This window comes from Mytilus trossulus, chromosome 14 (assembly GCF_036588685.1).
Source record: "Mytilus trossulus isolate FHL-02 chromosome 14, PNRI_Mtr1.1.1.hap1, whole genome shotgun sequence".
Taxonomy (NCBI): domain Eukaryota; kingdom Metazoa; phylum Mollusca; class Bivalvia; order Mytilida; family Mytilidae; genus Mytilus; species Mytilus trossulus.
The window spans coordinates 4489610-4507754 of NC_086386.1; positions in this window are offsets into that span (position 1 = coordinate 4489610).

Consider the following 18145-nt stretch of genomic DNA (forward strand, 5'->3'; position numbering starts at 1 on the left):
AATAACTGTTAATTTTGATACTTCGAAGTTTATAAAATACTAAGGATTTCCAACTCTAAATTTATCTAGATGAGACTTTATTGAACGTTTTATGAGAGTTATTTTGAGATTTGTTTTTCGTCTCTGGCAGTCTTCAGTATATTGTCACTTTATGATGATTTATGGAAAACTATCCTGTTTTGTTTTTAATTTGTGTTATTCGAGCGTCGTCTTTTATAGACGACCGCGTGTCTGACATACACAGTTTATCTAGTATCTATGACGTGTTCAGTCATAAGTTGCACTCTGTTCAGATAGAATTTGTTTGCGTCAATTAGGCAAATCTGTAAATATATTGATTCTCATTTGACGACAACTTATATTCAAGGTGTTAATGTTGTAGTCCATATATATTTTAAACAGGAAGGACTTCGGGTTAGATATAATAACTAATTCAGTTATAATATCTCCTCTATATTTTTAGATTTCTTTTGTAGCCATTTTTAATTAACGGTTTTATGATATATGAAAAAGCTTTCCTGTGTTTCTTCTACAATTACTACGCCCCATAGACTACCCAACTCTAGGCACATAACACTAATAAAAAACCAAACTAAAGTTCAAATTGAATACCCTCACGACAGTGCCATGTGCTGATTTTAATTGCACATTATGATACATAATATCATGTCGACAATATAGTCAAGTAATTCATAATTACTACTGAAATCAAAACATTTCATATGACATCAAATAAATTCACATAAGCAAGATAACAAAAAATTAACTGAGAAACACGTCTTGTCGAGTCGGCCCTGTCGTGCTGAATGGCTAAATCCCACGAAGCGCGGGAAAAAAACTAACGGTCTATGGGAGACAACTAGAAGAAATTAATTTCAATCTAATTCAGTTCCTTCAAAGGGTTGAAATTACATTTCTTCTACAATTTCTACGCCCCATAGACTATCCAACTCTAAGCACATAAGACTAATAAAAAACCAAACTAAAGTTCAAATTGAATACCCACACGACAGTGCCATGTGCTGAACTACAAAGAACGGGAAATAATTTGTTTATCTTGCTTAAAGAACTTAATTCACTTTGAAAATAAAAAGTCAATACCAGGTTATAAACCTAAATTTTTAGAATCAATTAATCTGTCTATTAAAGAATCTTTAATACAGCCGTCCTTTGCCGTCTCTGAACGCCATCTGTCATGTCTTTTGAACAATCGATCGGAAATACCTAAATTAGCACAAGTTGTAGCTCCGCCAGAACGTAAACTGTGCAATCCATATTTCTTAATATTTGACACAAATGGTTGAAAAGCTTCAATAAATAATTCTCTCATGTGTGTAAGACAGAGGTTTATTTTCCTTTCGGAGAACATATATATCCTTGAATTTTGTTAAATTTCTAAAAATAAATTCTTCTCATTCCGGCGAAATATCAACCCACAACAAATATAACTTTAAATTCTTAACTGGACACATATCGGAATCCATACAGGCTATTACTACAGAATTACCATCACGATAAATATCAGTTTTACTTTTCGGAATAAATATAGATATATAACTTAATTCAAAAGTGCTCCGTATCCGTACATCTCCGTATATCTAATAGCTCGGATACTCTTAAAAAACCTGAGTAAGCGAGTAAACACGCACATATAATACGCTGTGACATAACATTATATTCCTTAAATAACGAACTATACATTATAGATAGAAGCTCAGGAGTAACTGGTTCCTTTTTCTCAATTCGAGTAGCTAATCGGCGTTTTGCACCTTCTAAAACATTTTTCACAACTAAATTATCAGTAGGAGACGTTTGACCAATCATATGATATGCCCATTGTATACTATAAAATGCTGAAATAACCGGACTAGCAGTGTGACTGTTCTGAACTAATGAAGATAAATATAGTGCCACGTGCAAAGATTTTGCCGGTAAAATATCACAACGACTTATACCGTTATGAAAGCCCACTTTTTCCAACGGATAAATCCTGCATGATAAGTTTTAACGGTACTGTCATCTTTAGATTCGCAAAGTAAATCCATAAGAACATCAACATTGGTATGCAGAGCTGGTGGCAAAAAGGCAAAAATTAATCTCAGATTCATAGGCCTGCAAAAATACATGTATACACATGGAAAAAAGTATTGCAACACCAAATTAAAATTGAAATTAAAAAAACACTCGGTGAATTTTTATCTGCACATGCAGCTACTGTACCCGTAAACAGCAAAACAGATGTTTTCATCCTCATTGTTTTCAACACTTTAAATAACCAAGTTTTTAAAGTTATGTGATTGACAACTTGTAATGGGTCCTCGACAACTCTAAACTGCAACAAAATGACAGATTATCAGCAGGAGAGAAGCAGGGGTGTCGCTGTAACAACTGCCTGCACGTATTGTTGGTCAACACCATTCCACTAAAAGTCGTTTTGAGAATAACAATGGCACTAAACGATGTTAAAGACCTTCCGAGATAGAGAAGCCCCCCTATACCATTTGCTAGGGAAAATCAAGCATAATAAAGGTTGTCAAAAGGGAACCAATTGCATACACTACAATACCAAAAAGAGAGTGGTGGGCATACATGAACCGTTTAAAAAGAACTGTTCGAGATCGACTCATCGCTACTGGTTATCATGCGATAAGACCATTTCGGAGACCTTTGCTTACGAACAGACACACATTTTTCCGTATCCAATGTATTGCAGAGCTCGCTAAAGTTAAAAATTAGCATCGTGGAGGAAGATTCATTGTTCCAATGGAATTCGGGTCATCTTCCTGAGACGGATCGTAGCCCAGATTTGAACCTCATCGAGCAACCATGATGTGAACAGTCATCTGAAGATTAATTTTGAAATGTCTGACATTGTGAAGTTCGACTACAGTCAAAGTTGTAAAATGCATTTTTTTGTACAAAAAACACTTAATTTTGTTATTAAAATTGGGGTTATTTATATCATTTTTTTCAAACATTCTTTTGATCGTTTCAATGCCAATGTTATCATAAACTATGTTTCAATAATATTATACAAATATCTTATTATGTATCATCCAAAAACAGAGGCTGATTTTTCAAGTTTTGAAAAATCAAGGTATTGCAATACTTTTGTCCATGTGTATATAAACAATAATTTAACAATAAAAGAATCTTAAATGTAAGAAACTATCAACAGAAAAACACTTGTTAGTACATCTCACAAGACTATGTACAATAGTCTTAATGTTGATCATTAACATTTGTATTTGTTAGTAAATTAGTTCTCAACAAGGCCAATTAAAAGCCTTAATTCTAAAATCTGAACATATCATCTGTAAAATCCCGATAAGCCTACACAGCTTCATAAACAAAATAGGTTCACAACCTACATACATATCAGTATTATATTCTGAAATCTAGGCTCAAAGCTAACATCTTAAATGTAAGATCAGTGTTACCAAAAATGGCCTTCTTGCTTTTACCAGGAGTATAAAACTCCTTACCGCTTGATAATTCTACATATGCCATAACTTGATCTGTGAAATCGCCCCCATTTGGGCATAACATAGGCCAATAACTTGCGGATGGCCAGCTAGGAACAATCAATATACCTACAGCGTTGCATTGTCTCATGTAATTAACCACGTGGTAATATATATAGATATAGGAAGATGTGGTGTGAGTGCCAATGAGACAACTCTCCATCCAAATAACAATTTAAAAATTAAACCATTATAGCAGTTTTACAAAATTGTTATATTTGTATACTTTTAGTTATTTATTGTACAGTAGAATGATTCTGCTACCTAAATATGGGCTGTTATATATCAGGTTCTAGCACCATTAAGTCATGCTAAATTACTGAAATCTTCACAATTCTAGCATTTTAGTTAAGTTTTAGACGGTTTTCGTGTGAAACGAAGTGGCCGCATTCGTGTTCATCCTTAATATTAAAATGTAAGTTGTATTTTATGATAATACATAACATATATCAAGATTGAGGATGAACACGGATGCGGCCACTTTCATTTTTAACAAAAAACATCTGAAAAGTGACATTTTTCGGCATATTTTGGTAGATTTTTCATATTTGAGCTTGAATCGGGTTGTTTTTAATGACAGAATCAGTTAACATCTTTCACATAAATTAATCGATTCAAATGAAATAGACACTTAAGTGTTTAAAAAGTGGTCAAACTCTTTCGTCAGATGAACCGGAAATTTGAGGCCAAAATCGGTCCGTACCGGACCTACTCCTTTCCAATAACTAAGTATGTAGATATAATCTGATTTACAACAGATGCAACTTTTTTCACAAACACGCTTTTACGCCCAGTCAAACAAGATATAATGTCATCCATAGAATGTATCATCTTGTTTATTCTGTTATCTGGTGTTTTGTATCAATAAATGTACCTAACCAAACCAAACGTTTAGTAGGTTCCCACAATGACTTTTCAGCCTTAGGTACAAAGCCACTTCTAACTAAATCTAGATTAACTTGTTCTTACACAATCTTGCACATTTCTTGATCTTGTTCTATACCCAAACCATTATCAAGATACATTATAACTTGCTTACCTTCAGATCGCCACTTCTTTAAAAGTGGCCTAGACAGTTTAGTAAAAAAAAAAACAAGCTGTACTCAAACCAAATGGTAAAACAAGAAATTTGAAAAATGTAGGACAGCCATTAATGATCCATGAAAAACCTAAGTACTCTGTGTGTGGTTCAAAAATGTCAATATGGTGATAAGCTGAGTGAACATCATACTTTAACATGGAATAATTCAATTTGATATGCTGTTGAGCAGTCCTCATGTCCTCAAATTTAACGCTCTGTTTCCATAAATGTTTATCAACCGCTCTCAAATCAAGTATCAATCTTTTCTTTAAATTAGACTGAACCGCAACAGTAAGAGGATTAGGTTCATCATAAGGAATTGAAAAATATGGCCGTGCTTACACCTCAAAAATTACTACGAGTACAGACAAACTGGTACATCCAGGAAAATTTTAAGACATGGCAGGAACTAGATATATAAAAGTTATACGAGGTCTACGTTTCAAAAAAATAATAAACTTACCTGGATTTTTATGTCCATTTTTTTCAGTCTACAGAAGATAGCAAAATAAACAAACACCCCAGTTTCATTTGATACGGTCCACTCAGTTACACAGTTTAAACCTGTTAAATCACCTATTGTTTACAGGTTTCTATTGTCCATCTACTGTCAATTTAAATCAATACTACTCACAACATTGATTATATGAGGGGAGCTTCTAAATCGTTTTCACTACTTAGTTAATTTTTGCACCTTCTGCAGGAACGAAAAAAAATGGATAGCAAAATCTAGAAAATGCATTTAAAATTTATATATCTAGTTCCTGCCATCCCTTAAAACTGTTGCAGGTGTATAGGTTAGTTTGTCCTCAGAGTAAAATTTGGGGTGTAAATATGGCCATTTTAGCCAAAATGTTATGATGAACCTTAACAACAAAAGGTCGTTAGTCACACTGAACTATTAACCCTCTATGTAATAAATCTTGAATAGATGTATGTACAAAATTGAATAAATACGTAGACGGAGGAATAGAGTAAAATGGTATCTTATAACCATCTCTTATCGTATCAATTATATACTATTAGTCATATGCACCAATATCTATCCAAAATTGTATATTTTCCTTCAGCCTACCCTTAACAATAATATCAGTACCATCTTGCTCATACTCGTAATACTAATGTGTAAAATTTTGAGCATACTCATTATCTAAAGAAATAATGTCAAAATTATACTCATCTTTTACAAAGCTAGTTTCTTTTGTGTGATCCTGCTGTCTTGTTGTTTTGGAAGGGGCAGTTAACTCTCCAGTGTTTGTACTACCCACAGTTGAAGCAAGGTCCCTGTTGAGATTTTCCATCGTACTGGTCCTGGGCATACGGGAAACCTCACTACCAAGACGACTGGCCCCCTCGAAAGGGCTGTTGAAAAGTAAAGCTAAAGCTAGCGGTGGCAGGAATCTGCTGCTGTTTAGCTGCTGGTTTGCTCTTAGTCTTTTTCTTTCTAATGGCCCTGTTTTCAGCCCTGATAATCTTGGACTCATCTTCAGAATCGCTAGCGATTGGGTTTGCGAGCTGTATCCCACCCTCCATCAGAAGTATCCGCGATCTTTATTAGCTTATTTTTATGTTTAAGCCTATCTGTACAGGATGCAACAATGTCTCTAGCATAATCAACTTTGCCAATGTCAATATCCCAAATAGCTTGGGTTAAATCTTCAAGGTTTTCTGTATTATGATTGAACTGAATTTTATTACCTTCAGAACGCCATTTGTACTGGGAGTCCGACTTCAGCTTCTTAACTTGAGACTTCATACTCTGGTTTGTGCCATGGATTTCGTCGCGCAAGCTATTTATCTTCTCACTTATCTTTGTGTCAACAAGAACTTCGATATCCTGCTTTTGACGATTAACATCGTCTAAAACTGACCGCAAAGATATTTCTTCATGAGGTGTATCGGAATCCATATTTAGTTTAACTGAGAAACACGTCTAGTCGATTCGGCCCTGTCGTGATGAATGGCTATATCCCATGAAGCGCGGGAAAACAACTAACGGTCTATGGGAGACAACTAGAAGAAATTAATTTCAATCTAATTCAGTTCCTTCAAACGGTTGAAATTACATTTTCCATAAAAAAAAATATATAGATTTGAATTCGGAAGTTCTGAGAGGATTCAAATGCAAGGACTAAATGCGTGAAATATTTGGTATTTACTAATGCAGCTAAAGTGGATTATTCTATCTGACGATGGTATAATGTTTATAAATACTTTCGGGTATCTGAAAAATACAGGTACTTTTATGAGGCGACTTATTTGGGATGTTTATTTTTTTTAATATCTCTCATCTTATTTCTTTTTCATTCTCTTTTGTTTCTTGCTCATCTTATGTCCATTTTTTGAAGATAATTGGTAATCTTAAACAATCATTCCCAAATCAATCGCCCCTATATCCACTATAATGAGACAATTTTATATAGTTTGAATACCGCTTATCCAAAAACTGATTAAGCCTATTTCTTATTCTTGATGATTTTGTATTCACTTGTGATTACTTTTTCGATGACTGTTTTATAAAACAAGCGTTAAACAAAACAAATGAAGTTGTATGTATCATTTTAGAATATATACTGTTAAAATAAAAAAAATTGGTATAACTTTTTTTATTTCTTTAACAATTTCTATTTAAAAACGTTATGGAATTGTTCAAATAGGTACACACACCCCTTTAGTCTGACCTCTTTACTTGTCTTTGTTACAAAAATAAATAGTATGTCACGTGACAAAACTACAGGTAAGTCTATATAATGGTTATCATAATTCCTTCAAGGAAGTTTTCAATATACTTGTTTTCTTTAATTTATAGTACACACTTTCGGAAAAGATAGCTAAAACCATTTTTGAAAATTAGTCTTTTCGGTCTTTGATGAATTCATTTTATCATTTCCTTTCAAAGACATAAACATACTTCCCATTATAATTGAAAGTAAAAGCAAAGTAAAAATTAATATCAAAACCTATATAAGCCACACTTAATTTTTCAACAATTTTTATGCAGAATTTGGATTTCATCCATTTATTTTTTTAATTTTTAATGTGTATCAGCATTTTAAAGATCAATGACCCAATTTCGAAGCAATTGATTTTCCGGAAATTATTTCCATTTCTCACACTGTTTACAACTGAAAAATCGTTCAAACAGTTTTAGATCACGTATAAAAAAAAATATGCACAATAAGCAAAATACAAGAATATAAGAATTATGAAGAAAACATCGGAAATACTTCTTTTTCCTTCTTAATAAAAAAAACTTGTCGATACTTGTTTATAATAATCGCGTTGTCATTTAAATATTTAAATACATTTTTATCAACATGTCGTCAAAAAAAATTGGATACCATGCATTTATCATGCTTTAAAGTAACATATGATAAAAATGACGAAAGACCCCTAGTAAATTAATGAATAATATCGTTCTGCATAGAACAATAATATATTGATGTAAATAAGTTACACCGATTCGGGCTATCATATTCAAACAAGAAAACTAACGGAATAGTTTATCATGAGGAATATGTTTTACGAAAAAACATATGACGCTTATGGGGTTCTTTGCATATTATTAGCTTTATATTTACAGATGCATTTATTATTGCTTATGTACTTTGGACTCGCCTCTGTTCCACTTGCTTACTGCCTCGAATTCTTCTGTCCAAGTACATCGCAATGGTTTAACAGAGCAAAATCCGCTTGTAATAGTGCAAACCAATATTACTGTTTATATGATGACAACAATAGAAAATATACAGAAATATGCCAGGAAACTCCTACATTTGATTCTGCAGGTATGACAATATATGAGATGATTGTTTAAAAATAAAGGATTTTTATAAAAAGAAACTATGTCCGGTATTGTCTAAAAATTGTTTAAACGAATGTCGTTTTACACTATATTATTTGTTTCTACCTATTCGAAACGGACATTAAATTAATTTGTACCTTGGAATCAAATATATCTCTTTATTCCGTATTCTTATCAAAGGTGGAATTCTTTTTCTGGTTTGACTTTGATACATGAGACGTAAACTCAACGTAAAGCAAACTAAACTCCACCTTTATGTCTCAATTGGTGTATTATTATATTGATAAGATCTTATGCATATATAATTTTGTTAATAGATATAGGAAGATGTGGTGTGAGTGCCAATGAGACAACTCTCCATCCAAGTAACTATTTAAAAAGTAAACCATTATAGGTTAAAGTACGGCCTTCAACACGGAGCCTTGGTTCACACCGAACAACAAGCTATAAAGGGCCCCAAAATTACTAGTGTAAAACCATTCAAACGGGAAAACCAACGGTCTAATCTATATAAACAAAACGAGAAACGAGAAACACGTATATATTACACAAACAAACGACAACTACTGTACATCAGATTCCTGACTTAGGACAGGTGCAAACATTTGCAGCGGGATTAAACGTTTTAACGGATCCAAACCTTCTCCCTTTTCTGAAACAATAGCATAACATCACAACATAGAAAAACATAATGTCCATTTACTTTCATATGACTATTTGTAAAAAAAAAAAAAAAAGGAAGAAATTACTTCATCATGTCAAGAGCATAATCTACAGAACAATACACATGTTTACAGGTTTAAAGAACAGACAAAAAGAAACATTGAGCATGTAAAACTTTTGATAATTGACCTTTCACCAAATGTCAACAGCCGCAAAACAGTTAATACACATTTTTCAAATCATTTCCAGGTCATAAAGTAGTAATTGTTGGTGGCATTCAAGGCGTCGACTGTGAACATGATACATACCAACCCTTCAAATACTGGACGAATGGTAGTTCTACCTGCGCATTTAAAAAGACCCACTGCAATGCAGAAGGACAAGTTACTTACGACAACGGTACTACAAAAACCAACAGAAAATGTCGCTGTGATTATAGCAGAGGCTACGATTTTATCAAAAAACCAAAGAATTCTTGCTATTGTGAACCATCAAAGGAAGATTGTTCATGTTACCGAAAAAAATGTTCATATGGTTTTTTTCTGACTCCAGGTAAATAAAAAGGTTTTTTTCAAACAATTCATCTTTTTGAATTGGAGTATGCATTTGTCATCTAGTTTTATTGTCTGTTTATATATCATTAAGTGCAACAATAGAGGCTGGTTTATAACATGGTAATAGACGAATTTGTTTTTCACTTTTTTTTTCACACTAAAAGAGCAATTTACAATCATTCATTTCAAGATACAATTAAATAAGGAAGATTTTTTTATATGTTTATTTCCATAATCTTAAAATATTTCAGACTATAGTTGTGTGAACCTGTCAAATTGGAGTATGAAATCAACTTGCAGTATGCTACCGGATAGTACAAAAAGGTAGTTTCAGTAATTAATTAATTGTCAATAAATAGATATAAGAAGGTGTGGTATTAGTGCAAATAAGACAACTCTCCAACCAAGATATATAAAAAAAGAATCCGTAGAATACAACGCACTGCACTGTCAGGTTTTGATGTTTAGTGCTTGCAATTCGAAATACTGAGTCAATACTAACATGACTAATTTGGCATATAGTTTCAAGTTCATGTGAAAATGCACATGTGTACCAAATATCAAATCGAGATGACTTATACTTCGTGGTAAAATACCACAACAAAAAGATACGCTTAATCACATTCGATGTTCAGTGAGTTGCGAAATTTTATTTGAGATGAACAGTTAAAATTTAGAGTTAACATTGTCAACAACTTCATGGTAAACTACCTTCTCCATTAATTTAAAGTTTGATATGCACAAGCTCATTTTAGTGTATCGTTCTAATGAAATGCCCTCATGGACGGACAAACTCACGGATAGAAAACATAACACCATCTCCTATTGTAGAATGTACGTTTAAAGTACATCGATTTGGGTGGTGAACACATTGCATTGTTGAAATAAGTTCGAGCATAATTCAAAGAAGGTGCTTCCGGTTGTCTTGGAATATTTAATACTACTAATAACTAGTTTTAGTTCTAGTTTAAAAAGAGAAAACAAAATTCAATATCAGGCTGATTAATAAAATTGAAAATGGAAATATTTACTTCGGTGAATTTAGCAAAGAGGGACAAAAGATACCAGAGGGACAGTCGAACTCATAGATAGAAAATAAACTGACGACGCAATGGCTAAAAATAAAAAGATAAGCAGACAAATAGTAGTACAGATAACACAACAAAGAAAACTAAAGACTAAGCACCACGAATCCAACCAAAAACTGGGGGTGATTTGAGGTGTTCCGGAAGAGTAAGCAGATACTGTTCCACATGTGGCACCCGTCGCATTGCTTATGTTATTACAAATTCGGTGAATAGTGTAATTCGGTAGGTCACATTCATGAAAAGGGAAGGGTATTGTAGTTACGAAATAAGGACATATCAGATATCATCTGTAAAACAGTAATTCCATAACGGTCAACCAACTCGTGATGGCGTCGTAAAATTTACGAAGGGATGATTTCAACTTCACGAATTAGAACTCTTGTTTTAATAGCTTCCGTATGAGTAGAAATCCTCTATCAAGGAAATCATGATAGGAAATGCATGCCCGGGCATATCGTATCAATTTGGAAATATATGCTCCGTATGCAGGCGCTGCTGAAATGCTGCTACATAGAAATGGAGAGGTCACAATTGGGAAGCTGAAATCATCTCTTTTGTCGTAAAGAAAACGCACAGGTAATATACAGAGTTCATCATCATGTATACAGTGATGTTTGAATTTTATTCTCATTATCCTATAAATATTAATATACTAGTATATAAAAAAAGATTTTTACTTGACTGTCACTTCTTGCATTCTGTGTTTATCGTAATTAATGTAGCCAGAAAGAAGAGATATACGAATTAGCTCAGCAAAATGGGTAATTTATGCATATCATGGTTGGATTTTAAATTGGATATAACAATTGTAATATTCTATTGGCAGAGACAAAGAAAGATTATTAATGCAAATCTCAAAGACAGACGATAAAAAAGGTAAACTTAATATCACTTATCGCCAATATGTTTTTTTTTTATTAAATACCATTAACCTTTTAATCATAAAAAATAAAGAATTGATACACTTGTTATTGCAAACAAAAAATACAAGGAGACTTGTTTTTAAATTAGCTGTTATTTCAAAAAGGGAAATAAATATGAACGAACATTATTTACTTATTCACATCTTATTTTCGTTTTGAATGATAAACGGTGAAACTTTTTCGATATAACTGATGAGAGCTGAAAATAAAACATAATAACAGAGACTATGTGGAGAGTTTTGTGTTAAAATCGTTCTTTAGACTTTAATACTCTAAGGAAGTTAAAACACTTCACAAAGCCGAAAATAAACAAAAATATGTAAACTTTTTTACTTTAAATATATGCAATTACTTATCTCCTTTCACAGATGATGAAAAAATATACTTTTTACATGAAATCGGTACCTCTGGAGCTTAATTTAATGAAATGTAATAAAAATCATTCTTGTTTTGGTTAAACTCTGTTGTGAATTATATGTCAATATTATAGGTATCAAGAAGCCCAGTCCGATGCCAAGTATAATACTCAGCATACTCATTGGAATTGTCATGATAATGATTTTCTTTACCGCCTTGCTAACCATACTGATAGGTAATATGTTCATCTTATTACATTCATCAATGGTTTACTGGATAGGAAATGTGTTCATTTAATTACAATTATTTTGTAGTGTACTATGTACGTCAACACCAACTGCTTAAAATATGTTGTTTGAGAAAATTAAATATATAAATTGATGCTAGGACTAAAATAAGTTTGGAGATTTTTCTTAGTATTTCTTCGTGCTATGTATTACACCTATAGATGAAACTGAACACATGTTGTGTGATGATTCAACAGTCCTGCATGACGTTTTGTACCTCGCTCACTTTACTTAGCTACATTAGTATAACAACTAGATTGTATGTCACCATTTGTTTTGTAGAAGTTCAGTGTTTCTGTTGCTCCGTTTTGTTTTTGGTTTTTTATTATGCTGATCTGTTTCCATCGGTTTTGGTTTGCGACCCAGGTTTGTTTCAATAAATCGAATTATGACTATTATACAGCGCTATCCTACTATTACCTATAAGTATATGCTTAAACCAGTTTATTTCTAATTTCAGGTCTTGGAATAATTTTTCAGTCACATAACCAGATTCCGCAAGACATTATAGGTACTGATATATAAGTTACGATCTGTTTAATTGCGAAAAGGCATCTGTTAAGTTTCTCTTTCACAATTTTTTTGTTTCTCTTTTAACGATATAGAAATAGAAAAAGTAACATAAATATTACTTTAAGGTGGAATGGGAGTCTAAAATAAAAATAATAGAATTTGTTCATAATTTGTCAAAATGTAGTATCTATTGATACATGTTCATAAATATTATAAAAATGATAGGTCACAGCGCATTTTCTCAAGCTACAGGTTGTGACAAAATGACAAATTTTGTATGGATTATACAGGAAAAAACAACATTTTGTGAATAGAAACTAAACAAAATTATAGAATTGTAAAATAAATTAGGAAAAGATTGCTTTCAGACAATGCTTTGAGAATATCAAAAGAAAAGATAGGGTCACCGTTCGTTTTTCCGGCTAAAAGACAAAATAGGAAAATTTCATGTAGAGTCCTTCAGAAAATGCACTGTTTTAGAGTTACCTCCCCTTAAATTGCCAATTTGAAAATATTAAAAAAAAAAAAAAAAATAATAATAAACACTTGTAAAAATGTTAATATTTATAAGTTATATTCTTATAAATTGGTTCTTTGAAATGAAAATTCACATTAAAAATCTGCATTCCTGCATCAAATTTTGCTAACTTGATAGAAAATATGGACCTTGGATTCTCTATTTTTTACAATCCCAGATGGCGAAAGACACCCATACCACCTTAAACATCTAATTGTATATTGACTTTCTCAAAGGTATGCATATAGAAGTATATTCCCACATGTCTATAGATGAAACTGTACTCATGCTGTTCAATGATGCATATTTTTTTTACGTTTTATACTTTCCTACATTAGTATGACAACAATATTGTATGTTGTCATTTGTTTTGTAGCAGTTCAGTGTTTCTGTTGTTCCGGTTTTTTTTTTGTTGTTTTTTTTTAAAATTTTTTTCATTGGTTTTGGTCTGTGACCCGAATTTGATTCCATTAAATCAATAAATGACTATTGAACAACGTATACTACTATTGCCTTTATTTAAATGCCTAAATCAGGGGTTTTTTCTACTTTATATTTTAGGTATGGGAATGATTTGTCAGCCACAAAACCAGATTCCGCCGGATATAATAGGTACTGATATATAAGTTACCATCTGCTGAATTGCTAAAATACATCTGTTTAGTTTCTCTTTCACAAATGTTTTTTTTATTTCACTTTTAATGATATAGAAAAAGTTACATAGATATTACCCATTATTTTCAAACATCTAAATGTAAATTGACCTTCTCGATGTTGTGAATATAGAGACATATTCCTTTATGTATATATGCAGCATAACTTAGGGGCGGATTTATAAGTGGGGTAGGATGCTTGCTCCCCTCTTTCCGGGGAAAATTTTGTTAATTATATAGAGAAACACTGAAGTGTGTCTGGAATGGGTCCCCTCTTAGGCAGTCGGTGGGCCCTTGCTTATGAATATTTCTGGATACGCCACTGTAATTTTACTAGCTATCAGTCTCCTTTTTTCAATATTCAAATAAAACATATTGTTTATTTCTAAGGAAAGTGTGTACCTGCATAATTTTTGGTATACTTGAGAAATACATACCAATCTATATTAATAAGATAACTGAAAAAGTAGATGTGTGACAATAACTTTGTTTTTTTCTCTAAACATGTAATTATTTATTTTATTTTTTTTTAATTCAGGCCACAGAAATTACTAGATACATCATTTAACGATATGAATTTTAATGTGTTTTCGAAGACTTTGTTTAAACACTACAAACAGGAAGAAGAATATTAAATCTCCCATGATTATTTCGTAAAGAAAACATTTTCTATGATATTTAAAACATTTTTTTCTTACTTAAATTTGTTAATGATCCTCATGACTGCATAAATATACATTACAATTGATTTTTTAAACTGAAATTTACATAATACATGTATAATGCATAATTCTATTTACTATGGATTAAAGTGAAAGTTTGTTAAGCATAATTCATAATTGCGGAATGACAAACGGTATTATTGTTCAAAAGAATTTTAAAATTCCAATTGTTTAAACAGAACAACAGTTTATTACTAAACATTTGGTACATGCATGTCCTTTGTAAAGGTTTTAATATAATCGATAAAAATGTTTGTGACTTGTGGAAAGAAACAGAGTTTTATCTAATTATTATTAAAGTAAACTTATCTTTTAATGACAATACAACCATTGCCCGGTATATGATACCAATTACCTAATTAACAATTCTCATAAAATCATCCATTTAGGTATAATAGAAGAATTTGCCTGAATACACAAATGCCCCAGCTTAATCTTGCTTGTAATATGTAGAAAACGCCATCCTAATAAATCAGACATCATTAGTCAACGTTTGGTTCAATGTCCTATACAAAACAATTTATTAACTCATACATGTACTAACCGTATGTACTACCTAGTATTATGTATATAATTTCTTTTAGAAATTCAGAACGAGAGAAAAAAAGAGTGGAAAACATATTTTTCCAATGACGTTGGTAAAACAGCGGCATATTTGGCAATATTAGATAGTATAAAGAAAGACCAGTTTGTGATTGTTTCCGGACCAGCTGGTTGTGGAAAAACTTTTTCGACATTTCGCGCAGCTTTGGAGCTTGAAGAAAAAGGAAATTTCGAGGTGTGGATAATTTCAGATCCAGGTGATATTTTGAAGTATTCTTCAACAGACAGAAATCAGATATATTTGATTGATGATGCATTTGGAAAATACTCCGTGAATGAATACAATACAGAGTGGTGGTCTCGACAGGGATGTTCTGTAAAAGATACCCTGAAAGAAATTTCAAATCTAAAAATAGTTATGACCTGTCGATCGTATATATATCGGTCAGTAACTTCAATGGCGACGATCGAACCATTTTGCCATGTTAATTTGTTATTGAATCATCTGAAACTGACACTTGAGGAGAGACGAGACATAGGAGAGAAATGTATTACAAACAATATTATAGATGGTATCAATACGGAAGTGATTATGCTGTACAATTTTTTCCCGTCGCTATGTTCCAAATTTCAAGAGGCCGAGATTGATGACATGATCGAATATTTTACATTTCCTGTCAATTATATAGAAGAGGAAGTAATGCAACTTCAAACAGCAGATGATCCTTTGTATCTGGCGTTGGCTTTTCTTGTTATTCGTGGAAATAAAGTAAAAAAAACATTACTAAATTTAGACAACACCAAATGTGATAGTATGTTAGAGTTTCTATCAAGACGCTCCAGTTATACTGGAAGGTCGCGAAAAAAAGAACTGTTATCGTGTTTTTGTGCTTTGAAAGACTTGTATGTCTTAGAGAAAGAATCGTCTTTTGAATCTCTTCATGAAAAGATGTTCATATTATTTGCGCATTGTATTGGTCCAAATATATTAAAAACTATTCTGGATCATGGCAAGAGCTCACTGCTAAAAGAAAGGGTCAGGCTTATGGCAATTGGTGAAAATATTTCAAAATATGACATTTTGGTACCCGAAGAATTAAAATACAGATATTTCCGCAGATTGATGACTGATCTAGAGAAAGGAAAATCATACATAGTTTTCACGAGCTCCCAGCACACTTCATCACAATTCCGAAATTTATTTATTGATTACTTGTTAACAAATCTAAAGGGACGTTTGGGAGGAGACAAACACCAGATAGCTATAGACGTCGTGAGAGAAATGGGTTTTATGGATTATCTTCGTGTTTTGAATAGATTAGAATAAATCGGCAGGATAAATATAAATAGAACCCGTAACATAAGGCATGTATGACAGCAGAGCAAAGCATTGGATATTAGCAACAATTGATCCACGATGCTAAAATTACGCGATTGATAAAAATGGACAAGAATCAGACGATTTTAGCACTTTTAAAAGTTAAGTTTTTTGTCAAGGAAATTTTAACAACACAGAATGAATAGATTTTGCCTATTATATATCCGGTATTGTAAATATCGATTATATGCTGAATTTGACATATACATGAAAATATAATAAACTTGATTTTATAAGAATTGATATGAAATAACATACGGTTTTAGTTATATGGTATAACATCACTATTTTTGTGTTTCAATTTTTCGATAACTGACTTAAATATTAAAAAAAAATAATGAACTAACGAAACATAAAATGAAAAATTACATTACTTTTATTTTGATTCCTGTTCGCTACAAACGCACACAATGAACAGATTCTCGGAACGAAAAGACAACATTTAAATTAATTTAAAAATCTTTAAAGGTTCTTACACCACTGTCCAAAGTTAGAAGAAGGGTTAAGCACTCACAAACATGTATAAACCCTGCAAATTCTCTTGTTCATGTCCCGATTCGGGAGCGTGTATTACGGAGGTTGTTGTTAGTTAACGTCCACCACATTTGCTGCTTTTTGAATTTTTTTATTTTGTCATGAATTAGGCAATTTACACATTTCCATGTCGGGGCTTTTCATAGCCAACTATATAGTATGTGTCTTTAAATGTTTTTTGTAAAAGAGATATTAGTCTAATTTGATTGATAACATGGTTGATCTATTTTTACCGTTTTCAAATTTATATATCTGTCGTGTACAAGTTGCGATTTTGTACAGTTTATAACATGTACAAAAATATTGTACATATTATAACTTGTATGATGCAAAAATACAAGTTACAACATATAAAAAAGTACCTCATACATGTTATAACCTGTACAAAGTATTGCTTTAAAATGGTTTTAACTTGTACAAAATTTAAAATTAATCTTAAAGAAGTAAAATATACATTTAAATTCACAAATGCATAAAGAACAACAATAAATAGGCCAGAACGTGTCTTTTTCTGTAAAGGACAATGATCACAAAGTATCAGAAATATATGTTTCATGAATAATGTTGGCAAAATGAGTTTTCATGTAATTGTATGTTCAATGCAGTCATCATGGTTTAAATAAGTGTGAAACTGTTTACTAAAAGCTTGCATTCCCTCAATGACAATTACATTAGATACTAGTAACTAAATTCTTCCAAAAAATTTAAGAAGGATTTTTAATAATTTTGGGAAATACTCCTCCATCTCAATTTTATAGCATGCAAAGACAAAAACAATGTCTTATATGCTTACTCTGTAAAAGCAAGAGAGAGAGAGCTGAAATAGTTTTCATTGGACCAACCTTCATTATCAATATCTTTGGATCTACTCTTCAACATTGTTGGCCTTCAGCATGACTTAATATGTAAATTTATAACTCACTTTTTGTTTATAAACTATAAGATCATTGCATGAGGCGAATGTCATTTTGATGTTTTAATTTTATTTTATCCTCTACTTTGA